At 46.3% G+C, this 26,606-nt stretch overlaps 2 protein-coding genes across 2 annotated transcripts in view; one reads left to right on the top strand and one right to left on the bottom strand.

Moving 5' to 3' along the window:
- Window positions 1-10,841, bottom strand: part of LOC130362245 (G-protein coupled receptor family C group 6 member A-like) — an 87,036-nt gene extending 76,195 nt beyond the window's left edge. Inside the window, exon 1 of the mRNA XM_056566409.1 lies at window positions 10,765-10,841. The gene's annotated coding sequence lies outside the window, so the exon portion shown is untranslated. The remainder of the gene's footprint in view (window positions 1-10,764) is intronic.
- The window catches only part of GPRC6A (G protein-coupled receptor class C group 6 member A), a 159,962-nt gene that overhangs the window by 39,025 nt on the left and 94,331 nt on the right, over window positions 1-26,606 (top strand). The window lies entirely within an intron of this gene.

Here is a 26,606-nt window from a genome sequence, read left to right as displayed (position 1 = left end):
GGTCCCTGGATCCTTCGGAGCGGATCAGGCCGCACTGGCAGGCCACGTGATGAAATCACGTTGTCATGCGGCCTGCAGCGTAGTCTATGCAGCCTGTATGTACATTGTGTACACTATTTGCGTAATGTACATACAGGAGCATGAGATTGCTGTATCCTGTATGTACATTACGCACGCAATTTGCAAAATGTACTAACATTAGCAAGAGGCCGCTGTTTAAACAGCAGTCTTCTGCTTCTGTGCTGGGGCTGCTGCAGGGGGGGGGTGCAGCTGGGGCACGGGTCCCTGTGGCAGCCCGGGCCTCTTACTGGTGTGGTGATGGATTTTGGAATAAAGCTTTGTGGGGGTGTAGGGTAGTTAGGGTGTAGCTGTTCAGGATGATAAAGGGCGCTGTTAACCCTTGTCACTCGTGACGCCAGGGTGAGAGTTAAATTCTGTAATCTTGATAGGCCTATTGCCACCCTTCCCAAGAGCAATAGGTGATGCAGAAATAAAGGATTGTCCACAACCACTGTCCACAAACTTGCAGGAACTTTTACTGAAGAATTTCTGTACATGCAGCAATAGTAACAGTCCAGATAACAGAGTCTCTATGCATATAGCTTGAGCAGCGATTGACAGTTGGTTGGGATCAGATAAGCTCAATTTAACTTCTTAGGGATTGTATAGCAGAGATCCGCTGGATTTAAGGGTACGTTTAGGTCCAGTGATCTTGCGGTGAGTAGCGGGGAATTGCTCAGTCTATCCGCTATGCTAGAGGCTGAGGCCGCAAGGCTTTGGCCTAGAAAACCGTCTTATAAGCTGCGGAGGTCCTACCTCTTCCAGAGTCAGCAACCCAAGAGAGGGATCAAGATGGCGCAGGACCCTTATATGGGCAGCGGCTGGCCGTATTGGATTGGTCCATAACAACTGTCACTCACCGTTACATTGCATTGTGGGTGAACACGTCATGGGAACCTCCAAAGGTCCTGTAGCAAAACCATAGAGTTCTAATCTAATCATGTGACCCGCAGGTCCTGCTATGCTTGAACAGGTAGGCAATTAAATATATACATATATCTATACTTATATTTCTATGAACTTCTATATAGTCATTGACTAACTGAGGGGTGACAAGGGGATAACTACAAAAGAGGGACCCCGACAACCTAGGGACTCTGACTATGGGGACCTCTACAAAGGTAACGTATGAAATACGGTACCGGGACACCACACTGGGATACTGGCTGTATGCCCCTGATGGCTGGCCTGCACACCGTTCTAAAGTGCTGTAAACTTTACCTGCAAATTCGCAGCCGCAGCATGATCATTGTGTTGTGGATTTGTGATTGAGTTTGTGAATCTGCAACCAAATCTGAGTGCTATATTTGCTGCCTATTTGAACTAATGTCCATGAAAAAATTCGGACACTTGTGGTATATTTAGTCTGAGTGCCTAGAGGAAAACAAGCTGTAAATATGCCCAGATGTAATTTGCTTTGTTCTCATGTGGAATGCAGAAATACATCACATAAAAATATGAGGGGGATTCCAAAGTTTCATAATAAAGGGAGAATAAATAACTTTCACACAAATATCATACACTGCTAAAAAAAAAAAATGGAACACTAAGATAACACATCCTAGATCTGAATGAATAAACTAATCATATGAAATACTTTCGTCTTTACATAGTTGAATGTGCTGACAACAAAATCAAACAAAAATGATCAATGGAAATCAAATTTATCAACCCATGGAGGTCTGGATATGGAGTCACACTCAAAATCAAAGTGGAAAACCAAACTACAGGCTGATCCATCTTTGATGTAATGTCCTTAAAACAAGTCAAAATGAGGCTCAGTAGTGAGTGTGGCCTCCATGTGCCCATATGACCTCCCTACAATGCCTGGGCATGCTCCTGATGAGGTGGCAGATGGTCTCCTGAGGGATGTCCTCCCAGACCAGGACTAAAGCACCCACCAACTCCTGGGCAGTCTGTGGTGCAACGCGGTGTTGGTGGATGGAGCGAGACATGATGTCCCACATGTGCTCAATCGAATTTAAGTCTGGGGAACTGGCGGGCCAGTCCATAGCATCAATGCCTTCCTCTTGCAGGAACTACTGACGTATCCAGCCACATGAGGTCTAGCATTGCCTTCCATTAGAAGGAACCCAGGGCTAACCACACCAGCATATGGTCTCACAAGGGGTCTGAGGATCTCATCTCGGTACCTAACGGCAGTCAGGCTACCTCTGGCAAGCACATGGAGGGCTGTGCGCCCCCCCTCCACACACACCATTACTGACCCACCGCCAAACCGGTCATGCTGGAGGATGTTGAAGGGAGCAGAACGTTCTCCACAGCTTCTCCAGACTCTGTCACGTCTGTCCCACGTGCTCAGTGTGACCCTGCTTTCATCTGTGAAGAGCACAGGGTGCCAGTGGCGAATTTGCCAATCTTGATATTCTCTGGCAAATGCCAAACTTCCTGCATGGTGTTGCACTGTAATCAAAACCCCCCACCTGTGGACGTCGGGCCCTAATGCCACCATCATGGAGTCTGTTTCTGACTATTTGGTTGGACACATGCACATTTGTGGCCTGCTCGAGGTCTTTTTGCAGGGCTCTCGCAGTGCTCCTCCTTGCACAAAAGCAGAGGTAGCGGTCCTACTGCTAGGTTGTTGCCCTCCTACGGCCTCCTCCACGTCTCATGATGTTCTGGCCTGTCTCCTGGTAGCGCCTCCATACTCTGGACACTATGCTGACAGACACAGCAAACCTTCTTGCCACAGCTCACATTGATGTGCCATCCTGGATGAGCTGCACTACCTGACACACTTGTGTGGGTTGTAGACTCCGTCTCATACTACCACTAGAGTGAAAGCACCACCATCATTTAAAAGTAAACAAAACATCAGCCAGGAAGCATAGGAACTGAGAAGTGGTCTGTCTGTGGTCACCACCTGCTGAACCACTCCTTTATTGGGGTGTCCTGCTAATTGCCTATAATTTCCATCTGTTGTCTGTTCCATTTGTACAACAGCATGTGAAATTGATTGTCAATCAGTGTTGCTTCCTGAGTGAACAGTGTGATTGACTTGGAGTTACATTGTTTTGTTTAAGGCTAGGTTCAGACTATGGAATTTCCGCCTGCAATTCCGCTTTGAAATTGCAGGCTGAAATTCCGCTTGCTAAAATGTATAGTGTAGTGAATGGGTTTCCGTTCACAAATTCACACTTCGGAATTTGTGAAGCGGAATTTGTGAACGGAAAATCCGCTTGGAAATTTCCGCCTGAAGAAAGGGGTTGCGCGGAACACATTGCAGTCTATTGGATACTGCAATTGCAGTCTATTGGAAACTGCAATTGCAGTCTATTGGAAACTGCTGATTCAGACAGCGCTGGCTGCACTCGGAATCTCTGGGCAGAAATGTTCTGCCCGGAGATTCCGTAGTCTGAACTTAGCCTAAGGCTAGGTTCAGACTACGGAATTTCTGACTGTCTGCCTACAAAATTTTCTGCCACTATTTTCCACTTCCAAAGGCGTTTTTCAGTTTCATGCATAATTTTGTCTTTTCCGTGAGCAATCCGCCGCTATTCAGCACGGAAATGACACCACCAAATCCGCCTTAAATTTCCGCTTCAATTACAAGCAGAAAACAGTGGGAGTGCTAAGAGCCAAGTTCAGCCCCTTTTGGACCATGTGATCACATGACCCAAACCAGGTAAGTCAATTTTTTCAATGTGGGCTAGTCCAAGAACCAGCGGGCTGATCATATTAAAATTTCTGACTCAAATCCGTACGGATTTTCCGCATGTAATCCGCTTTCAATCTGCCTACATTCCGCGTTTGAACAAAAATCCGCCTGGAAATGAGAGTCCCATTGAAGTCAATGGGATTCTGCTGCGGAAATCCGTCTGAAGACAGAGCACCTCCTTTCTTCATGCGGAAATTTTCTAGCGGAAATTAGACACGCAAATTCCGAGTAAAAAATAAGAAGTATGAACAGGTGTACGGTAATCCCATTGACTCATATGTACTTTTTAGCAAGCAGAATTTCGGACGGAAATTTTAAAACTGAATTTCTGTCGGAAATTCCATAGTCTGAGCCAAGCCTAAGTGTTCCCTTTAATTTGAGCAGTGTACATTTCTAGGGAAAGTGCCTTGATTGTGGCAAAAACATTTTACCAGAACATCTATGATCTTTACAAATTTGGATGGAATGACTGCCACAGACTTCTAGCTCTGAAAGCTATCACATCTGAACTCTTCAAGCAGAGAAAACTCCTCGGTGCACTCTTCTTGTGAATCTACACATTTATAGCTATTGATTCAAAAAATTAGGAGGCAATGTGGCTGAAGCTTTTGTTGCATTTGTGTCTTAAAGGGGTTATCTAAAATAGAACAATTTTGTTTTAAAGCTTGCCCACAATTCCGGCATTTAAAAAAAAAAAAAAAACTAGACTTTCCTCCCACCACTTCCTTGGTGCCTCCGGTATCCTGCACCCCAATTTCGCTGTGGTCTTCTTCCTGCTTCTTGTGGATGCCTCGTCACATTGACACTCAGCTAATCACTGGCTGCAGTAATGTCTCGCCTCCGCCATTGGTTGGCTAAACTGCAGTCCGACATACAGGGCCCTGGCACCCGGAGGAAGACAAGGATCAAGGCTCTATTATCACACTGCCACGGCTAATCACTGGCTGAGGTGAGACACCATTGCAGCTGGCGATTAGCTGATCAGTTTGACAAGACGACCCCAAGAAGCAAGAAGAAGACCACAGTGGAGGCTGGCAGCAGGATACTGGAGGCACCGGGGGAGTGGTAGGAGGTCAGTCCAGTTTTGTTTTGCTTTTTTAAATGCCAGCATTTTAGGCAAGCTTTTTTTAAAATTATTATTCTATCCCGGATAACCCCTTTAAATACTGTTATGAAGGCATTTTGTCTGTCACATTGTTAAGAGGACATCTATGGCTCATGCAAGAGCTTTGGGACAACAATGGGCATATGACCATCAGTTCAGGGGTAGCACTTCTGCAGACGCAGCAGAAGATTAGGGAAAAAAACAAATGGCTTAAAGGGATACTCTAGTGGAAAACTTTTTTTTTTTTTTTTGAACTGGTGCCAGAAAGTTAAACAGATTTGTGAATTAGAGAAAGAAAAACATTTGTGCAGCTCACAACCAAAAAGTGTGAGGTATATGTGGTTAAAAGGGTCGATCCTCACCGACCAAATATAGAAAAAGAGATAAATTTAATTATCCACACCTCAAGGACTTCACCAAACCATATGGTACACAATGATAAATGGAGACAGATTGTATGAAAGAAATGTAAAAGGTTTATTACACAATCATAAAACAATCAATCTTAAATAAAATGTGCAGATGACAAAAAGAACAAATGAATAAAAAATTGAATAAAAATAATTCGAATATTGCACTATTTGGCTATATGATTACCATTGGGCCCTAATGGTAAAAATGATACACTGCTGTTTAGTAGTTGATTCACTTTTGCAATAGAAGTATTAGCTGATAATCCGGCAATGCTGATTTTGCGGCACTTTAAAATATTCAAGTGGATTTATATAGTTCAGCACATGGTGTTAAACAATACATAAGTGTCAGATATCAGACATACAGTCTTTCAAATAGTTAAAATAGACCACCTACAATATATTGAGTTGTTATATCTCACCAGGTCTCCAGCCACTGGTCCCGTGCTGCGACGGACCAAATATAAAGTCCTGCGGCTATTTGACATGGTGCGGGTGCGTAAGTCCTCTGGATGTTTTGCATTAATGGGCTCTGTAAGCACTAGATGTAATAGTAACTCACAATTACTGGATTATAAGCTCCGGCAGGAGGCTCCAGCAGGTGGAACTCGTGGCTTGATATGCTGCCGAATACAGACCGATGTTGTGAGGCTCAGACAGACCGGCAGTCAGTGTGTCTAATAGATGTAACGGTGACCCAGGTGTGGAAGGCGGATCACTTCAGTTGCTTAAAGTCGGCTTGCATGTAGATTATGGACAAATAACAGTGCGTCTTTTTTAGTGCTATATTCAGATTACACAAGGCTCTAGACAAGTTTCAGGGTACTTAATCCGACCCTTACTCAGTAGACAAGTTGTGTAAAAGACAGCAAACAGGTTACATTTATATGGTCAGTCCACACTTGTTTCGTATTAGAGTAAATTAAATTCAACATATGAAATTGTCACGATTCGGCAGGCTGGAGGTGGATCCTCTGTGCCAGAGAGGGATTGGCGTGGACCGTGTCGGTGGACCGGTTCTAAGTTGCTACTGGTATTCACCAGAGCCCGCCGCAAAGCGGGAAGGCCTTGCAGCGGCGGTAGCAACCAGGTCGTATCCACCGGCAACGGCTCAACCTCTCTGACTGCTGAGATAAGCGCGGTACAAGGGAGTAGACAAGAGCAAGGTTGGACGTAGCAGAAGGTCAGGGCAGGCAGCAAGGATCGTAGTCAGGGGCAACGGCAGGAGTTCTGGAACACAGGCTAGGAACACACAAGGAAACGCTTTCACTGGCACAATGGCAACAAGATCCGGCAGGGAAGTGCAGGGGAAGAGAGGTAATATAGCCAGGGAGCAGGTGGAAGCTAATTAGGCTGATTGGGCCAGGCACCAATCATTGGTGCACTGGCCCTTTAAATCTTAGAGAGCTGGCGCGCGCGTGCCCTAAGGAGTGGAGCCACGCGCGCCAGGACATGACAGCCAGGGGCCGGGACAGGTGAGTGACTTGGGATGCGATTCGCGAGCGGGCGCGTCCCGCTATGCGAATCGCATCCCCGCCGGCAGTGTCAGTATAGCGCTCCCGGTCAGCGGGTCTGACCGGGGCGCTGCAGAGAGAGAAACGCCGCGAGCGCTCCGGGGAGGAGCAGGGACCCGGAGCGCTCGGCGTAACAGAAATGGACTCAAAAGAAATGGATTTTCTGATATAAGGGTAATGTATAAGACTAGGATTCTCTATATGTGAATGATATAAATGGAAAAACTCAGGGAACGTGCCAGCTTCAGTGCATAAAGTTGGAAACACATCATTATGTAGCAATTTCGCATATCCAGTGGCCTACATGATGATGTGTTTCCCTCTTTATGCACTGAAGCTAGCACGTTCCCTGAGTTTTTCCAGCAAGATGGTGCACCACCACATTATGGGTTGTCAGGTCCGAGCATTCCTAGATGAACAGTTTCCTGGAAAGTGGATTGGTCGTCGTGGGCCAGTTGAATGGCCCCCAAGGTCTCCCGATCTGACCCCCTTAGACTTTTATCTTTGTGGTCATCTGAAGGCAATTGTCTATGCTGTGAAGATACGAGATGTGCAGCACCTGAAACTATGGATACTGGAAGCCTGTGCTAGCATTTCTCCTGCTGTGTTGCTATCAGTGTGTGAAGAGTGGGAGAAGAGGGTTGCATTGACAATCCAACACAATGGGCAGCACATTGAACACATTTTATAAGTGGTCAGAAACTTATAAATAATCATGAAAGAATAAAGTTATGTTAAAACCAAGCACATCATTATTTTTCTTGTGAAATTCCCAATAAGTTTGATGTGTCACATGACCCTCTTCCAACTGAAAAAACTAAAGTTGGATTCAAAATGGCCGACTTAAAAATGGCCGCCATGGTCACCACCCATCTTGAAAAGTTTCCCCCTCACATATACTAATGTGCCACAAACAGGAAGTTAATATCACCAACCATTCCCATTTTATTAAGGTGTATCCATATAAATGGCTGACCCTGTACAAAAAAGTGCATTACATGCACCTAGTTAGACACGTATTTCAACTTAATTTCCCCTTAACAAGTGTCAGTAAACTATTTGTAGAGCTATTATTTTATAATTACTTGAATGCCTCAAATATCTAAAACTTCTTCAAGCATATTTTTCTAATTCCATTTTAGGGGAAAGTCCTGTACACATTTGTGACATCTCGCCCTACAGAACCTGTAGAACCGAGTTTGGTTAGAACTTTGCAAAAAGTTTGTTTCAGCTAGGAACAAAACTTTGGGTGTTTTGGTTCAGCGGAACCTGCTTAAATAACATCTGCCACATATCAAAAAGGAGTAGGAGGAAGGATCACATGATGTCAGAGAATCCTACATACAGGTACGTCAGGGGTTGGGTAAGGGGAATATGGTGCGGGTCCGCATTATAACCGTCAGATGCCTGGTATCGACAGCTGACATCTGCCAGTATTGACGTACATCGTAGATCGTTCCGATGTCCATCATTTAAGTTGTTAAATGCAGGTAATCACTGGTGTCTAGTGGTCCATTGTGGGGTGCTGTTGGGTTGCTGGGGAAGCCAGGGGCCTTATCGTCTTCCCTGCATCAGTGATTGTTAAAGCTGGCCTTAAGGAGGCCTAAGCAATCAAGAGCAGACAGCATAGATCAATAGCATTACATTGATCTATGATATAATAGGCCCATGGGGGCAATAATTGTTTAATTAAAAATAACCCCCCCCCCCCCCCAGAAGTAAAATCTGCCCCCTCCCTTCCCATTTTTAAAATAAAACACTGTAAAAAAAAAACATTAGACATGTGCATAATTGTCCAAATTACAAAATTACTGAACCTACACGATCAATGTTGTCCACGCGAAAAAAATTGCTTGTTTATGGTCATTTCACATGCTAGAAAAAATTGTAACAAAAAGCCATAACTTTACAAATGTGGTAGCGTTAAAACTACAGCTCATGGCGCAAACAATAAACCCTAACACAGCTTCAGAAGTGGAAAAATAAAAAAGTTATAGGGGTCAGAATATGGCAATAAACAGATTTTAATTTTTTTTTCAAGTTTTTAAAAATGTTTTACTGTAAAATGAAACATAAATATCCAAGTTTGGTATCATTAAAATTGTACTGACCTATGGAATAAAGTATGCATGTCAGTTTTACCATATTGTGAAATGAAAAAATTATTGCCCCAGAAAATTCTGTAATTTAATTTTTTTTTCCAATTTTGCCATACATATAATTTTTTTCAGTGTTTGTAATACATTATATGATGAAAAATAAAGTGCAACAACGAAGAGTATCATTTGTCCCACCATAATAGGCCTCTAATACAACTTTGTCACTGAAAAAATACTGAAAAAACACTGAAAAAAAAAAAAAGTTATGGGTCTTGGAAGGTGAAGAGGAAGAAAACGTATGGCCCAAATCAAAATTTGAGAGGTCATGAAAGGGTTAAAGGATCATCTACACCAGCGGTCTCAAACTCCCTTCCCGCGGGCCATTTGCGGCCCGCAGAACGGAAATTTGTGGCCCGCACCAGGTATGTATAATTTGTATTGCCCGACCCCCAGGACATGCAGTTCCGGGCGCCGGGCAGGTAACTTCTTCAGGCATTTAGCCCTGCTTCGGGCAAGCAGCGCTAAATGCCGGAAGGCCCCCTCCTCCTCCCGATCTCCGGTTGGCCTGCCGGCCCGAGTCTGACGAGGGACGTTGCGCATGTGACGTCCCTCCGCAGACCAGCACAGGAGGACATCAGTGACATCACTCGTCAGGCCGCCGCCGGAGAGGAGAAGTGCAGCGAGTACAGGTAAGTGTGTCTATGTGTGTGTGCATGTGTGGGTGTCTGTCTGTCAGTCTCTGTGTGTGTCTGTGTGTGTGTGTGTGTGTGTGTGTGTGAGAGTCGGGAGAGGGGGGGACTACAAGGCTACCTAATGTGGGGAACCTGCTTCTACCTAATGTGGGGAACCTGCCTCTACCTAATGTGGGGAACCTGCTTCTACCTAATGTGGGGAACCTGCTACTACCTATTGTGGGGAACCTGCTACTACCTACCTACCTAATGTGGGGAAACTTCTACTACCCACCTAATGTGGGGAACCTGCTGCCTATGTAGCGTGGGAAACCTGCTGCCTATCTAATGTGGGGAACCTGCTGCCTACCTAATGTGGGGAACCCCCAGAAATAGCACCCCCATCATCCATCAGCTCATGCTTGTACCACACGGGGGTAGGGGGAATGGGGAGGTTGCTGGTGGATGATGAGGGGGGCATGATGGGGGCATTATATGTAAGGGGCGCATGATGGGGGCATTATATTTAAGGGACGCATGTTAACCTGTATATTTGGATCAATGTGATTAATGCTGTTATCAGTTTCCTTTAAAGGGGTTCTCCTGTGCTCCAGTGTTCGGCTGTCACGCCCCCCTCCCATAGACATGAATAGAGGGGGCATTTCACTAATTGTGAAAAACAGCACATAGAGGGTTTTGTTTAATTTATTGCACTTTCTAGGATGCCAATCCTATTTCTACTCTCAAAAAGGGAGTAATTTTTGGACCACTTGGAAAAAGCAATTGCTTCTTGTGTGTTTGCATCTGGGTGCTTTTTGGACATTAATAAAAAAAAAAAAAAAACTAAAATTATTTTTTAAATGCACTGTTTTTATTCAACCTTTTAGTTACCACCAGGTACTGTCTGTTTTTCCATAGTGATACATGTTACCGTTACCGTTAAATTTACCTTAAAAAACGCTCAGAAGTACATAGATTCACTTCTAGGTGACCTAACAGTATTATACTGGGCTTTAACTGGTTGTGCCGTTACCCGCGTATGGTGCGGGCTCCCAACTCGGGCGCGAGCCATACCGGCCAGCCCCCAACTGATTACTGTAGCTGGGGGCCGGCGTTAAAGGGGTACTCCGGTGGAAATGTTTTTTTTTAATTAACTGGTGCCAGAAAGTTAAACAGAGTTGTAAATCATGCTAGTAACAAAGAAAAGGGGTCCGGCAACTCACAGTAAGACGCTAGCTGCTAATCGACATGAGGTTCGTCCATGGGGTAGGGAAGAGTGTGGGAAGCTCAGGAGGCGATTAACCGGTTGATTTCGTGCACATGCACTTCGTCCGGCCTCTCTGCATGTGCACGAAATCAACCGGTTAATTGCCTCCTGAGCTTCCCACACTCTTCCATAGCCCATGGATGAACCTCATGTCGATTAGCAGCTAGCGTCTTACTGCGAGTTGCTGGACCCCTTTTCTTTGTTACTAGCATTATTTGAATTGCACTGTTTCTGTCCAGGCACCACTGTTACGCAGGACATTTTTTATGTACATGGACTACCACTATTATTTGACATTTGTGGGACCTCTATTATTGAGTTTATTGCATCCTTTTAATAGACCGTTAGGTGCCATTGCCACTATCTTTCTCTACTTTATAGAGTTGTAAATCACTTCTATTAAAAAATCTTAATCCTTTTAATACTTTTTAGCAGCTGTATGCTATGGAGGAAATTCTTTAATTTTTTTATTTATTTTTTGGGTTATCCACATTGCTCTCTGCTGACACCTCTGTCCGTGTCAGGAACTGTTCAGAGCAGCATAGGATTGTATGGGGATTTTCTCCTGCTCTGGACAGTTCCTGATACGGGCATCAGGTGTCAGCAGAGAGCACTGTGGACAACACAAAAAATAAAAAAATAAAGATTTTCCTCTGTAGCAAACAGTTGCTAAAAAGTACTGAAAGGATTAAGATTTTTTTTATAGAAGTAATTTACAAATATGTTTAACTTTCTGGCACCAGTTGATTTAAAGAAAAAAGTTTCCACCGGAGTAGCCCTTTAACCCCTTAAGGACCCAGCCTATTTATACCTTAAGGACCCGGCCATTTTTTGAACATCTGACCACTGTCACTTTAAGCATTAATGACTCTGGGATGCTTTTACCTTTCTTTTTTTTTCTTTTTTAACTGAAACTTTTTATTGAGCAACGTTTAATTACAACACAACGTGATCCACGCGCAGGTGGAATGGAGTAAATGCTCATCTTTTGTTTTGTAAACAGAGTAAAGATTTGTAATAACAATTCAACATTACAACGACAGTGGGTCAGAATGTAATCAAAACAGTGAAACTCGGGGTGCCCCACTAGTTCATCACGAATGCATATCCCTAAATGATGGGGAGGGGGGGGGGGGAGGGGGAGAGGGAAGGGCAGACTGCTGTAGTCGGATGTCTAGAACAAAGAGTAATAGGGAGTAGAGCTGAGGGGGGAGAAAGAAAATATCCCTCAAACGGTGAATAAGAGAGAGTGATAGGGCGAAAGGGAGAATGGGAGAAGGGAGGATCCAGGAGAAGCAGGGAACTTGAGAGGGGGGGGGGCTGTATTTGAGAGTAAGTGAGGAAATAAGAGCAAAATTTGGAGAAGGTAAATTCCTGCAAAAAAAGGGGGGGGGGGTGAGACTCTGAGTTGGTATTGTGGAAACCGGGGGGTAAGGGGGGGGGGGGAGATAGCCTGAGGAAGTAATGAATTAGATTGGGAAAGGAGGAATGGTATGTGAGATCAGTCATCAGATATCAGAGCCACGAGCACCGAGGTAGGGAAGAGAAGGATGGATCTCCCTGAAGAAGAGGGAAAGCCAAAAGGTTCAGAGAGGGGGGGGGGTCAAATGTGTGCCTATTTTTGTGAGAAATTAGAGTCGAGCCACGGCTTCCATATTTTGAGGAATGATTCATGAGAGCGGTTTGCCCTGTGTGTCATTTCCTCAAATTGACAAATCTGAGCAACCTTCTCCAACCACTCCTGCAGGGAGGGAGGGGCAGGCTGAAGCCACCTCAAGGGTATCAACGCCTTAGCAGCTGCGATTAAATGAGTTGCCAAGAGGTCCGAGGAAGGAACATAATCAACTGAAGGGCAACCCAACACGGCCGCCTCAGGGGTAAGGTTGACGTTGCTGCCCACCACCAGGGAAATCACCGATCCTATTTCACTCCAGTACTTCGCTATTGTGGGGCAGGTCCACCAAATGTGTATATGGGACCCTACGTCAGCCTGGCATCTCCAGCACAGATTGAGCGAGATCATGGACATGCAGGAATTCGGGAACCCTGTACCATCGGGACAGCACTTTGTAATGTGTCTCCTGTAAACGTATACATCTAGAGTGCCCATGTGAATTGGATAGAATACGTTCAACCTCAACATCAGTGAAGGAACGATTCAACTCAGACTCCCAGGAAGCAATGAAAACCGGCCTACTCAGGGCAGCCGCACTCCCGCACGCCACCATGGATCTGGATAGAGTCCAGGGTCTGCTCACCAATGATTGCAGGGAGCGCTCAAAGTCAGTCAGGTCTCTAAGGGGGAAGAACCTCTGTACGAATTTTGAACAACAGTCCTTAACATGACGCATATGTAAAAAGGAGTGTGAGCTTTCAGGCGCAATGGTCATTATCACCTCCTCGTTCGGAACCCCGCCGTCAGTGAGTAGCTGTGAAACTGTCACCTTGGAAAATTTGGACCACATGGGTTTAAAGGTGGGTGTCTCTAACCCAATGACCACAGGTATAAGATGTGCGGGAAGGGATGGGGAGGTTGGGGGAGTAAGTAGTGAGGAAAGCTTGCGCCAGGAAGTGAAAATTCCGCCATATAGAAGATCAGTCCTCCTCCCTCCCTTCCATGAGTAGGGGGCAGGGGGAAGCCAGAGATCCCCAAGAAGGTCGCCGTCGTATACAGAGCGGGCCCAGTTAGTGAGATGTGTCGACTCATTAATTTGGGTTAGGTGGACCCATCTCCTTAACTGGACAGCCTGGTATAGTTTTTGAACGTCCGGCATCCCTATGCCCCCCTTATCTTTGGATCGTGAAAGCAATGTGTAGGATAGACGAGGTCTTTTTTGTTTCCAAACATATTTAGAGAACATGGATTTTATCGATATAAAGAATTGTTCAGGTAGTGCAATGGGCAGCATTTGAAATTTGTAGGTAATCTTTGGGAGGATATAGCATTGGAGAACGTTGCGTCTGCCCAACCAAGAGATTAAGGCGAGATCATATTCCGCTAGAATAGCGGCTGTTTCCTTCAGCATAGGGGCGAAATTCGCATCATAAAGGGATTCAAGTGTGGGGGTGATGTGAATCCCTAGGTATTTTAAATGGGAAGGGGCCCATCTAAATGGGGATTGCGATATAAGTCTAGAGGCGACATCTGGAGGAAGGTGAATTTTGAGAATCTCGGACTTGGAGAGGTTTACTTTGAAGTTTGAAACCTCACCGAAAGCCGTGAATAGCTGCAACAGGCTGGGCAGACTCTCCAGGGGGTCCGCCAGTAGAAATAAAAGATCGTCAGCAAAAGCTAGCGTTTTTAAATCACCATTAGGCGTCGGGTAGCCTTTGATAGATTGTGTCTGATGGACCCTCTGGAGCAAGGTCTCCATTACTAGAATGAACAGAGTGGGCGAAAGGGGACATCCCTGCCTGGTGCCATTTCGTATCTGAAAAGGTGGAGAGATAGAGTCATTGACCAACAAGGACGCAGAGGGCGTCGAATAGAGTGACATGATAGCTGATATAAAGGGGTCCGGGAATGAGAATTTCCGCAGGGTGGCAACGATAAAATTCCAGTCTACCCTATCGAAGGCCTTCTCGGCATCTACTCCGAGAAGGGCCAACGATGAGCGAGTGGAGTTTGTGTGAGCAATAGCTAGTAGTAGTTTTGAGGTATTCATGCATCCCTCTCTCCCAGGAACAAACCCAGTTTGCTCCTCGCCAATAAGGTGAGGTAAGAATTTTTTAATGCGATTGGAGAGCAGTTTTGCCCATATCTTGAGGTCTAAATTTAACAGCGATATGGGGCGAAAACTACCACATTTAGAGGGATCTTTGCCCTCTTTAGCTATCAGGGTTATGTGGGCTTTGAGGGACTGTTTCGGGAGTGGGTGACCTCCGAATAACGAGGAGCACCAGGCAGTAAGATGGGGTAAAAGGAGAGTTTTGAATTTGCGGTAGTAGGTCAGGGGTAGTCCATCGGGGCCTGGGCTTTTACCCATAGCAAAAGAGGAGAGGACTTTATCTACCTCCTCGGTGGTAATGGGAGACAGCAGCTCAGAGGTCATCAGGTCGTCAAGTTGAGGCAAGTCAAGGTCAGCTATAAACTGAGATATCAGCCGGTCTTTGACCTGCTGATGTGCGGACGGGGCAATCTCATCCAAGTTATACAGACCAGAGTAGAAAACATGAAAAGCCTTTGCAATCTCAGGGGTGGAGGAGTGAGATGTACCATTCGCATCTTTGATGACATGAATTTGCTGCTTCGCCTTTGCCTTCTTGAGGAGAGATGACATGAGCTTGCCACCTTTGTTACCGTGGGCATATATACGCTGTCTATAGTGTAAGTACGATTTAGAGGATTTCAGGTTCAGGTGTGCAAGTACCTGTTTCCTGAGAGAGCCAAGTTCGGTTTGTATTTCTGGGGTTCTAGTTACTTTATGTGTCTTCTCCATGTCTGCTATGTTTTTGAGGAGGGAGTCTAATTCTCGCTGTCGTTCCCTCTTAAGTCTGGTACCCCAGGAAATGAAAATACCCCTGATATAGGCCTTATGGGCCTCCCACACTACCGGGACAGGTGGTCCAGAGTCAGAGTTGGTCAGAAAAAAGGACTCAATATGTGACTGAACGTCATCTACCGCTGCCGACTGTTCAAGAATTTGTTCATTTAGCCGCCAGCACATGTGTCTGGATGGGGAATCTGGGAATTGAAGGGAAAGGAAAACAGGGGCATGGTCTGAAATGGTGATGACATCAATACCTGCGGTCGTCAAGTACTGCACCAGTGAGGAGTGGATGAAAAGGTAGTCGAGTCTTTGATGAGAATTATGAGCTGCCGTAAAATGGGAGTAATCTCTGACGGTGGGGTTCAGCGTTCTCCAGGCATCTACAAGAGATAAATCGGATAGTTTAGAGCGTAGGCAGGCCAATAAGGGGAGGGGGTGGGAGGGGGTAAGGGAAAGACTGAGGGGAGGGGAGAGACAATAGGGTTTGAGAAGCGTGTAAGTCACCAACAGTTTAAAGAAAAAAGTACTGTGACTTTAAAAAGCAACATGTGGACGATAAATCAATGTAGTTTAAGTGTAGACAGGTAGGGAGAAGAGGCAAAACAACACCAAAAAGGATAATAGAGAATAATATGAAAATAACAGGGAAGTAAGTGACCAAAAATATAGATTTCTAGGAACATGCTTCATATATCAGGTCAAAACACCTCTAACCAGTTCGAAGAGCTGACCAGCTATTTGCATCAGCAGCGTGAAGGTTCTGCCGTAGCTCTAGGGAGTGAACTGCCTGTCACGGAGTAGATAATCCCAGGGAAGGAATGTCTCTCAGTCCAGCAAGGAGAAGTCCAAGAGGTGAGTGGATTATGAAAATGACAGTTCGGGAGTCCGGGGTAGGGGGGGATGGGGGGATGGGGGAGGATGAGGGGAAGCACGGGAATTCGTGCCCACGTCTTCTTATCTGGCCAGTTCCAGGGTTGATGGGAAGGGGCAGTTGGGTTAGGAAATTACCGGATGGAATAACCAACATCTCTGCATAAGTAAGTTCGGAGCCTACTCAGTTTAATAATAATAGGAAACTTCAAGAGTGCAAGTAAACAGGGGGATGAAGAGGGCAGGGGAAGAGAAATGAGACGGCTGCAACAGTGGGAATGAACATACAGCCTCTATCAGGGTCATCCCTTACAGTGGCGAACAATCACTGAAATACATCAATGGGCACAGGGATACTTAGCTTCAGCCATCCGGGGGTGAAATTTTCACCGGGGTCTTCTTCTGCTTCTGCTGTTTACCTCGGGTCACATGTCTCCACTCCTCTATGCGGGGGAGTTGCGGGAGAGGTAGCTGGTCAGACAGGGGTAGCCATGAAGGGACCTCTATCGGCGAGATGTCCAAAGAGCCCCAGGCAGCTGTAAGATCTTCGGGTGTCTTAATCACAATACATTTACCTCCTTTCAGGACGGAGAGACCAAAGGGGAAGAGCCAAGCATAGGTAAGCCCTTTTTCTCGCAGCTTTTCCAACAGGGGACGCATGATGCGACGCTTGAGCAGTGTTGTGGGCGCAATGTCCTGGTACAGCGAGATCTCTTCTTCGCCATAGTGGATCGGTCGTTTCTCTCTAGCCGCCTGCAGGATCGCTGCTGTATCCACATAAGAAAGCAAGCCACAAATAACATCTCGGGGTGGCTCGACTTAGGTTTAGGTCTGAGAGCCCTATGTATGCGCTCTATGACTATGTGCTTTGCTCGGTCTGGTCCTAGGAGGCCCTCGAAGATTTCCTGCGCAATTTTGGGAAGTGCTTCCTTCGCCAAGGTTTCGGGTAGACCTTTAAAGCGGATATTTTTCCTCCTGCTTCTGTTTTCTTGGTCCTCAATAAGAGTGAGCGCGCTGTTAATATGCGATACAAGCATGCCCGATCTGTCAGCAAGTGCAGCCGAGTGGGTGTTAAGCTCTGCGCACACCGTCTCCAGGGCTTCTGTGCGGTGTCCAATAGCCTGGACCTCGGCCTTGATTTCAGCAAGGTCAGCTCTCACGGGCTTCAGCGCTTGTGTGAGGGTTTTCTTCAGGAAGGCTTTCAGTAGCGCGGGTGTAAGAGTTGAGGCCCCCGCTCCCTCCGAGTCGCTGTCCTGCTCCTCTTCCTCCGAGTGCAGGCGCGTTGAAGGTTCCAGCGCCATCTTGGATGCCCTGGCCGGGGAGCGGTCTACTCTTTTAGCAAAGAACTGAGAGACGTCCGCTTGGCTTTTCTGAGATTTCGGTACGCCGGGTGGGTCACTAGGCTGGTAGCGACCAATTTTCCCCATTACCAGTCAGATGAAAGTGGAATAAACTGTGCTGTTTGGGGCGCCAGGCAGGAGAGCTCCGTCTCACACAACCATTCCCGTCCGCGGACAGGCTCCGCTCCCTGCTTTTACCTTTCATTCTGATTCCGAGACTGTTTTTTTAGTGACATATTCTACTTTATGGTAGTGGTAAATTTTTGCCGATACTTCATTTCTTGGTGAAAAATTCCAAAATGTTATGAAAAAATTGAAAATTTTGAATTTTTCTAAATTTGAAGCTCTCTGCTTGTAAGGAAAACAGACATTCCAAATAAATTATATATTGATTCACATATACAACATGTTTACTTTATGTTGGCTTCATAAGATTGACATGTTCTTACTTTTGGACGACATCAGAGGGCTTCAAAGTTCAGCAGCAATTTTCCAATTTTTCACATAATTTTCAAAATCGGAATTTTTCAGGGACCAGTTCAGTTTTGAAGTGGATTTGAAGGGCTTTCTTATTTAAAAAAAATACCCTATAAATGACCCCATTATAAAAACTGCACCCCTCGAAATATTCAAAATGACATTCAGAAAGTTAGGTGTTTCACAGGAATAAGAGCAAAGTGAAGGAGAAAATTCAAAATCTTCATTTTTTACACTCGCATGTTCTTGTAGACCCAGTTTATGAATTTTTACAAGGGGTAATATAAGAAAAAGCCCCCAAAATTTATCACCCAGTTTCTCTCGAGTAAGGAAATGCCTCATATGTGGATGTCAAGTGTTCGGCGGGCTCAGTAGAGGGCTCAGAAGGGAAGGAGCGACAATGGGATTTTGGAGAGTGAATTTTGCTGAAATGGTTTTTGGGGGGCATGTCACATTTAGGAAGCCCCTATGGTGCCATACCATGGCATACCATTTTGGAAACTACACCCCTCAAGGCACAAAACAAGGGGTCCAGTGAGCCTTAACGCCCCACAGGTGTTTGACGACTTTTCGTTAAAGTCAGATGTGTCAATGAAAAAAAAAATTTTTCACTAAAGTGCATTTTTTTCTGCAAATTTATCATTTTTTACAAAGAGTAATGGGAGAAAAGGCCCCACAAAATTTGTAACCCCATCTCTTCTGAGTATATAAATACCCCAATGCTCTGTGGGCAGTGGTGTACCAAGGGGGGGGCGGCCCCCCCGGGTGCCACTCACAAGGGGAGTGCCAGGGGCGGACTGACCTGCCGCCACCACTACTGAGGATCTGGGACACTCGTCCCAGATCCCAAGCAGACAGCGGTGCCTTCTCCTGTATGCGCAATAATCGAACATACAGGAGAAGGCGTCCCCTCTGTGTGAGCCGCAGCTGCAGCTACACAGAGGAGACATGACCTCCACCCCCACGCAGCACACAGTACAGGCGCCGGTGACGTCACTCATCCGGCGCCTGTACTGTGGAGGGGAGAAGATGCGGGCCCTGCAGCTGAGGAGATCGCTGCGTGGGGTATCAGATAAGCATCCTTTTTAATTTTTTTTTAACCCTGCATATACCTAAGGAGCGGGGAGGGGGGGTGTAGGTCTGCATATACCTATGGGGAAGGGAGGGAGGGGGGTGTAGGTCTGCATATACCTATGGGGAGGGGGGTGTAGGTCTGCATATACCTATGGGGAGGGGGGTGTAGGTCTGCATATACCTATGGGGAGGGGAGGAGGGGAGTGTAGGTCTGCATATACCTATAGGGGAAGGGAGGGAGGGGGGTGTAGGTCTGCATATATCTATGGGGAGGGGAAGGGAGGGGGTGTAGGTCTGCATATACCTATGGGGAAGGGAGGGAGGGGGGTGTAGGTCTGCATATACCTATGGGGAGGAAGGGGGGGGAGTGTAGGTCTGCATAAACCTAGGGGGAATTGTAGGTCTGCATATACCTATGGGGAGGGGGGGTGTAGGTCTGCATATACCTATGGGGAGGGGGTTGTAGGTCTGCATATACCTATGGGGAAGGGAGGGAGGGGGGTGTAGGTCTGCATATACCTATGGGGATGGGAGGGGGGTGTAGGTCTGCATATACCTATGGGGAAGGGAGGGAGTGGGGGTGTAGGTCTGCATATACCTATGGCGAGGGGAGGAGGGGGTGTAGGTCTGCATATACCTATGGGGAAGGGAGGGAGGGGGGTGTAGCTCTGCATATACCAATGGGGAAGGGAGGGAGGGGGTGTAGCTCTGCATATACCTATGGGAAAGAGGGGGTTTGTAACTCTGCATATTCCTATGGGAAAGAGGGGGTGTAACTCTGCATATTCCTATGGGAACGAGGGGGGCTGTAAATGCATATTCCTATGGGAAAAGGGGGGGGGGTGTAACTGCGCATATGCCTATGGGAAAGAGGGGGGGTGAAATTGTGCATATGCCTATGGGAAAGAGGGGGGGTGTAACTCTGCATATGCCTATGGGAAAGAGGGGGGATGTAACTCTGCATATTCCTGCCCTTTCACTGTGCAGGACACCAAGGAGGGCATTATTACAGTTTGTGGGCCTATAGATGGGAAGATTGTGTAGAGGAGGGGAGGGCACTGAAAAAATGCAGTCTTGACATGTTTTGCCTGCAGATGTTAAGAGATCCACATGGCGATCTTATCCGGACGGAGAAGAAAAGGAAAGAGGACGCCGCTGATCAGAAAAGACGTAATTGTGAGTCCCAAAATGTAACTGTAATCACTTATATGGTATACACATCCTGTGTACAGCTGATATCTACCGCCATATGGTCCTGTATATAATCCTTTATAGTATACTGGTCTGTATATAGTGGTTTTATTCAGTACAATATGGCCGTATTATCCAGTTATTGAGTGGTGGTATATATTTACTCCTTGTATACCAGTCTTATTGGTCATGGAAATTTACCTACGTTAAAGTGTTTCTCACATATATACATTTTTGTTTATTGTGTGTGGGATTTGGGTGGAATAGGGGCATGGCAGAAGACTGACGAGCTGCAGAGCCTAGCAGGGGCCCTTGCCTTTTTTTTTTGGTCCGGGGGCCCCGATTGTTGTCAGCCCCTGGGGGAGGGGAGGGAGGGGGGTGTAATTAAGGGGGGGAGGAAGGGTGTAATTAAGGGGGGAGGGAGGGGGTGTAATTTAGGGGGGTGCCTGTGTGCGTGTGTGGGGGGGGGTGCCAAACAAAGGGTCCGCCCCGGGTGCCAAATGCTCTAGGTACACCCCTGTCTGTGGGCAAACTACAATGCTCAGAAGAGAAGGAGTCACATGTAGCTTTTGGAAAGCAAATTTTTCTGAAATGGTTTTTGGGGGGCATGTCGCATTTAGTCTATGGTGCCAGAACAGCAAAAAAAAAAAAACACATGGCATACTATTTTGGAAACTACACTCCTCAAGGAACGTAACATGGGGTGCAGTGAGCCTTTACACCCTACAGGTGTTTGTCGACTTTTTGTGAAAGTTGGATGTGGAAATGAAAAAAAAAAATTTTTTCACTAAAATTTACATTTTTACAAGGGGTAATAGGAGAAAATTACCCCCAAAATTTGTAACCCCATTTCTTCTGAGTATGGAAATACCCCATGTGTGGACGTCAAGTGATCTGCTGGCGAACTACAATGCTCAGAACAGGTGGAGCGCCATTGAGCTTTTTGAAAGAGAATTTTTTTGGAATGGAAGTTGGGGGCCATGTGCGTTTACAAAGCCCCCCATGGTGCCAGAACAGTGGACCCCCACATGTGACCCCATTTTGGAAACTACACCCCTCACAGAATTTAATAAGGGGTGCAGTGAGTATTTACACCCCACTGGCGTTTGACAGATCTTTGGAACAGTGGGCTGTGCAAATGAAAAATAAAATTTTTCATTTTCACAGATCACTGTTCCAAAAATCTGTCAGGCAGAGGGGTGTAGTTTCCAAAATGGGGTCACATGTGGGGGGTCCATGTGTTCTGGTCCTATGGGGGCTTTGTAAACACATGTGGCCTTCAATTTCGGACAAATTTTCTCTTCAAAATCCCAATGGCGCTCCTTCTCTTCTGAGCATTGTAGTTTGCCCGCAGAGCACTTTACATCCACATATGGGGTATTTTCTTACTTAGAAGAAATGGGGTTACAAATTTTGGGGGGCTTGTTTTCCTATTTTCCTTTGTGAAAATTAAAAATTTAGGGTAACACCAGCATTTTAGTGAAAACATTTTTTTTTTTTCATTTTCCCATCCAACTTTAATGAAAATTCGTCAAACACCTGTGGGGTGTTAAAGCTCACTATACCCCTTGTTACATTCCGTGAGGGGTGTAGTTTCCAAAATGTGGTCACGTGTGGGTATTTATTTTTTTGCATTTATGTCAAATCAGCCACCCCTGTGCAAATCACCAATTTAGGCCTCAAATGTACATAGTGCGCTCTCACTCCTGAACCTTGTTGTGCATCCGCAGAGCATTTTATGCCCACATATTGGTATTTCTGTACTCAGGAGAAATTGCGTCACCAATTTTGGGGATCTTTTTTTCCTTTTACCGCTTATGAAAATCAAAAGTATGGGGCAACACTAGCATGTTAGTGTAAAAAAAGCCCCTAAAAATTTGAAGAGCAATTTTTCCCGAGTACGGAAATACCCCATATGTGACCCTAAACTGTTTCCTTGAAATACGACAGGACTCAAGTGAGAGAGCGCCATGCGAATTTGAGGACTAAATATGGATTGCATAGGGGTGGACATAGGGGTATTCTACGCCAATGATTCCCAAACAGGGTGCCTCCAGCTGTTGCTAAACTCCCAGCATGCCTGGACAGTCAGTGGCTGTCCGGAATGCTGGGAGTTGTTGTTTTGCAACAGCTGGAGGCTCTGTTTTGGAAACACTGCCATACAATACATTTTCATTTTTATTGGGGGGGGGGAGGGGCAATGTAATTGGGTGTATATATAGTGTTTTACCCTTTATTATGTGTTAGTGTAGTGTTTTTAGGGTACATTCACACTGGCGGGTGCTTACGGTGAGTTTCCCGCTAGGAGTTTGCGCTGCGGTGAAAAATTTGTCGCAGCCCAAACTTGAAGCAGAAAACTTACTGTAAACCCGCCAGTGTGAATGTACCCTGTACATTTACATGGGGGGGGGGGGCAAACCTCCAGCTGTTTCAAAACTACAACTCCCAGCATTACTGACAGACCGTGCATGCTGGGAGTTGTACTGGGAGTTGTGCTGGGAGAGACAGCAAACTGCTGTGTTGGCATGCTAGCAGTTGTAGTTTTGCAAGATTTAGAGGGCCACAGTTGGATCACTGCACAGTGATTTCCAAACTGTACCCCTCCAGCTGTTGCAAAACTGCAAATTCCAGCATGCCCACACAGCAAATAGCTGTCTGGGCATGCTGGGGTTTGTAGTTTTGCAACATCTGGAGGGCTACAGTATAGAGACCACTGTATAGTGGTCTCAGACTGTAGCCCTCCAGATGTTGCTAGGCAACTCACCGGTTTCGGTGGGATCCAGCTGGAGGGCTACAGTTTGGAGATCACTGTGCAGTGTTCTCTAAACTGTAGCCCTCCAGATGTTGCAAAACTGCAAAACCCAGCATTCCCTTCGGTGATCAGTACATGCTGGGAGTTGTAGTTTTGCAACAGCTGGAGGCACACTGGTTGGAAAATACTGATTTAGGTAAAAGAACCTAACTGAAGGTTTTCCAACCAGTGTGCCTTCAGCTGTTGCATAAGTACAACTCCAAGCAAGCACGGACTGTCAGTACATGCTGGGAGTTGTAGTTTTGAAACAGCTGGAGGTTTCCCCCCCCCCCCCCCCATGTTAATGTACAGGGTACATTCCCACGGGGGGTTTACAGTGAGTTTCCTGCTTCAAGTATGAGCTGCGGCAAATTTTTCACCGCAGGGCAAACTCCTAGCGGGAAACTGACTGTAAACACATAATAAAGGGTAAAACACTACATATACACCCCCTTACACTGTCCCCCCAATAAAAATGAAAAACGTATTGTACGGCAGTGTTTCCAAAAGGAGCCTCCAGCTGTTGCAAAACACTCCAGCTGTTGCCAGCCACTGACTGTCCAGGCATGCTGGGAGTTTAGCAAAAGCTGGAGGCACCCTGTTTGGGAATCACTGGCATAGAATACCCCTATCTCCACCCCTATGCAATCCCTAATTTATTCCTCAAATGCGTTCGGCGCTCTCTCACTTCGGAGCCCTGTCGTATTTCAAGGAAACAGTTTAGGTCCACATATGGGGTATTTCCATACCCGGGAGAAATTGCACTACAAATTTTGCGGGGCTTTTCCTCCTTTTACCACTTGTTGGGGGCTACACCAGCCTGTTAGTGTAAAAAAAAAAAAAATTACACTAACATTGTTGCCCCATACTTTTTATTTTCACAAGCAATTTCTCTTGAGTACGGAAATACCCCATATGTGGGCGTAAAATGCTCTGCGGGCGCACAACAAGGCTCAGGAGTGAGAGCGTACTATGTACATTTGAGGCCTAAATTGGTGATTTGCACAGGGGTGGCTGATTTTACAGCGGTTGTGACATAAACACAAAAAAAAAACAAATTCCCACATGTGACCCCATTTTGGAAACTACATCCCTCATGGAACGTAACAAGGGGTATAGTGAGCCTGAACACCCCACAGGTGTTTGACAAATTTTTGTTAAAGTTGGATGGGAAAATGAAAAAAAAAATGTTTTCACTAAAATGCTGGTGTTGTCCTAAATTTTTCATTTTCACAAGGGAAAATAGGAAAAAAGCCCTCTAAAATTTGTAACCCTATCTCTTCTGAGTAAGAACATACCCCATATGTGGATATAAAGTGCTCTGCAGGTGCATTTCAATGCTCAGAAGAGAAGGAGCGCCATTGGGCTTTTGAAGAGAAAATTTGTCCGTAATTTAAGGTCACGTGTGTCTACAAAGCCCCCATAGTGCCAGAACAATGGACCCCCCCCCACATGTAATCCCATTTTTTACACTACACCCCTCACGTAATGTATTAAGGGGTACAGTGAGCATTTACGCCCCACAGGTGTCTGACAGATTTTTGGAACAGTGGTCCTTGAAAATGAAAAATGTAATTTTTCATTTGCTCAGCCCACTGTTCCAAAGATCTGTCAAACGCCAGTTGGGTGTAAATGCTCACTGCACCCCTTATTAAATTCTGTGAGGGGTGTAGTTTCCAAAATGGGGTCACATGTGGGGGGTCCACTGTTCTGGCACCACGGGCGGCTTTGTAAACGCACATGGCCCCTGACTTCCTTTCCAAACAAATTCTCTTTCCAAAAGCTCAATAGCACTTGACGTCCACACATGGAGTATTTCCATACTCAGAATAAATGGGGTTACAAATTTTGGGTGTCATTTTATCCTATTACTCCTTGTAAAAATGTTAAATTTGGGGAAAAACCAGAATTTTTGTGAACATTTTTTTTTTCATTTACACCTCCGACTTTAACAAAATGTCGTCAAACACCTGTGAGGTGTTAAGGCTCCCTGTACCCCTTGTTACATTCCTTGAGGGGTGTAGTTTCCAAAATAGTATGCCATTTTTTTTTTTTTTTTTTTTTGCTGTTCTGACACCATAGGGGCTTCCTAAATGCGACATAACATTTTCTCCCATTACCCTTTGTAAAAATGGTAAATTTGGGGAGAAAAACTGCACTGTCAGGATGCCGGCTGGCAGGAGGTGGATCCTCTGTGCCAGAGAGGGATTGGCGTGGACCGTGCTAGTGGACCGGTTCTAAGTCACTACTGGTTTTCACCAGAGCCCGCCGCAAAGCGGGATGGTCTTGCTGCGGCGGTAGTGACCAGGTCGTATCCACTAGCAACGGCTCAACCTCTCTGACTGCTGAAGATAGGCGCGGTACAAGGGAGTAGACAGAAGCAAGGTCGGACGTAGCAGAAGGTCGGGGCAGGCAGCAAGGATCGTAGTCAGGGGCAACGGCAGGAGGTCTGGAACACAGGCTAGGAACACACAAGGAAACGCTTTCACTGGCACAATGGCAACAAGATCTGGCGAGGGAGTGCAGGGGAAGTGAGGTATACATAGGGAGTGCACAGGTGAACACACTAATTAGAACCACTTGTGCCAATCAGCGGCGCAGTGGCCCTTTAAATCGCAGAGACCCGGCGCGCACGCGCCCTAGGGAGCGGGGCCGCGCGCGCCGGGACAGGACCGACGGAGAGCGAGTCAGGTACGGGAGCCGGGGTGCGCATCGCGAGCGGGCGCCACCCGCATCGCGACTCGCATCCCGGCTGGAGGCGGTATCGCAGCGCACCGGGTCAGTGGATCTGACCGGAGCGCTGCAGTAGCGAGAGTGTAGCGAGCGCTCCGGGGAGGAGTGGGGACCCGGAGCGCTCGGCGTAACAGTACCCCCCCCCCCTTGGGTCTCCCCCTCTTCTTAGAGCCTGAGAACCTGAGGAGCAGACTTTTGTCTAGGATATTGTCCTCAGGTTCCCAGGATCTCTCTTCAGGACCACAACCCTCCCAATCGACCCAAAAAAAAGTTTTCCCTCTGACCTTCTTGGAGGCCAGTATCTCCTTTACGGAGAAGATGTCCGAGGAGCCGGAAACAGGAGTGGGAGAAACAAGTTTGGGAGAGAAACGGTTGATGATGAGTGGTTTAAGAAGAGAAACGTGAAAGGCATTAGGAATACGAAGAGAAGGAGGAAGAAGAAGTTTGTAAGAGACAGGATTAATCTGGCACAAAATTTTGAAAGGATCAAGATAGCGTGGTCCCAATTTGTAGCTAGGGACACGGAAGCGGACATATTTAGCGGAGAGCCATACCTTGTCTCCAGGAGAAAAAATGGGGGGAGCTCTTCTTTTCTTATCAGCAAACTTCTTCATGCGTGATGAAGCCTGTAAGAGAGAATTTTGGGTCTCTTTCCATATGGTGGAAAGATCACGAGATATTTCATCCACAGCGGACAAACCAGAGGGCAAGGGAGTAGGGAGGGGGGGAAGAGGGTGACGGCCGTACACCACGAAAAATGGGGATTTGGAGGAAGATTCAGAGACTCTGAAGTTATACGAGAATTCGGCCCATGGTAGAAGATCTGCCCAGT

This window comes from Hyla sarda, chromosome 3 (assembly GCF_029499605.1).
Source record: "Hyla sarda isolate aHylSar1 chromosome 3, aHylSar1.hap1, whole genome shotgun sequence".
NCBI classification, from domain to species: domain Eukaryota; kingdom Metazoa; phylum Chordata; class Amphibia; order Anura; family Hylidae; genus Hyla; species Hyla sarda.
Note: the sequence above shows the minus strand (reverse complement) of the source record. Positions and strands in the feature narration are given on the sequence as shown.